Raw genomic sequence first — 1,211 nt, forward strand, 5'->3', positions numbered from 1 at the left:
TCCATCCCCTCCCCCGCCTGGGAAGACCTGGCCGCTCCCCCCGCCCCGTCCTCAGTAGCCGCGGGCGCTGGGCGGCGGACGAGCGGCGCGGAGCGGGGAGCCGGGAGCCTGAGCCCCGGGGCTGCGGCCGCCCTGCCCTCCGTCCGTCCTGCGGGCTGCCAGGTACGACCAAAACCCTTCCCGGTGTTGGCACTGGGGGAAGAGGCAGCCTCCAGAGACCTGGGTGGGCAGCAGCGGAGCTGGGGATGGGGTCTGAGTGGGGCAGCCGGGGACCGGGCAGTCCGAGATAACAGCGTCTCTAAGGTGATAGTTTTTTTTTTTTTGGGATGTCATTCTTCCTACGAGGGTCGTTTTTAAAAAGTTATGAGGCTAGCGATGTCAATACGTTGCGCTTGGCAGCTGAGATGTTTTGTATAAAGTTCCTGCCTCTTTAGCCTGATGGATAATTTTTGATAGGACAAAAATGCCACGCGTTTCTCTGGTCCTTGTTTTTCAGTATTTGAAGCCGGTTTCACRAGACGGCTTAATGTGACTGAGCAAGGGGCATATTTTTGAGTTTTCGGGGGTTTGTGTCTGTGCTGTGCCTTCTGCGGGGAGCAGGCGAGGAGCCTCTTCACCCTTCAAAACAAACTCTCCTTTAATTCTGATTCATCCCTCAGTGTTAGCGCTACCATCTCCACGCTCCTCTGGAATTGAGACTAATTTCATCCAGATTCGTCACTGCTGGAAGCAGATTTATCTTGGAATGGCAAAAATAAAAGAGCCGTGCCAAGGTATTTAACTTGCAGGCTTTACAGAGGGGAAACTCGTTTGGATCAGGCGCGGAAAAGCAGAGCCTCCTGCGGAAAGCAGGAGCAGGGGATGGCTAAGGAGCGACAGTGTTAAAGACTCCCTCCCCAAATCTTCGTCTTCCACCAGGATAGCTCTGGGCTTTAATAGGCACAGCGGAGAGGGCAGTGCGAAGGCGACCATCCCGGCAAAACCCTCCCGTCSCCGCGGCTCCTCCGACCGGTTCCCGATTTGTGCCCGCCCGTTCTGTCCCGGGGACGCTGCCCGGCTGGCAGGGATCGACCCTGGAGCTCCTCAGCAGCAAAGCAATGGCCGGGACGCGACCTCCTTCCCCTCCGCCTCCTCCCGGCTTCGAGGAGCGGGGAGAGGAGCCCGGGGATGGGGAAGGTCGGGAGGGGCGGCCCAGAGGAGCGGGGAGAGGA

General features: G+C 58.6%; 1 protein-coding gene across 2 annotated transcripts in view; it reads left to right on the plus strand.

The window, feature by feature from the left end:
• Positions 1 to 14: 14 nt before the first annotated feature.
• The window catches only part of PRSS35 (serine protease 35), an 8,003-nt gene continuing 6,806 nt past the window's right edge, over positions 15 to 1,211 (plus strand). Inside the window, exon 1 of one of the 2 annotated variants that reach the window (XM_057369632.1) lies at positions 15 to 162. The gene's annotated coding sequence lies outside the window, so the exon portion shown is untranslated. Of the gene's footprint in view, positions 163 to 373; positions 774 to 1,211 lie in introns of those variants that run through there. The other variant, XM_057369640.1, reaches the window with a different exon arrangement.

Source organism: Malurus melanocephalus, unplaced genomic scaffold (assembly GCF_030028575.1).
Source record: "Malurus melanocephalus ecotype Western Australia unplaced genomic scaffold, MMel_1.1 scaffold_4, whole genome shotgun sequence".
NCBI classification, from domain to species: domain Eukaryota; kingdom Metazoa; phylum Chordata; class Aves; order Passeriformes; family Maluridae; genus Malurus; species Malurus melanocephalus.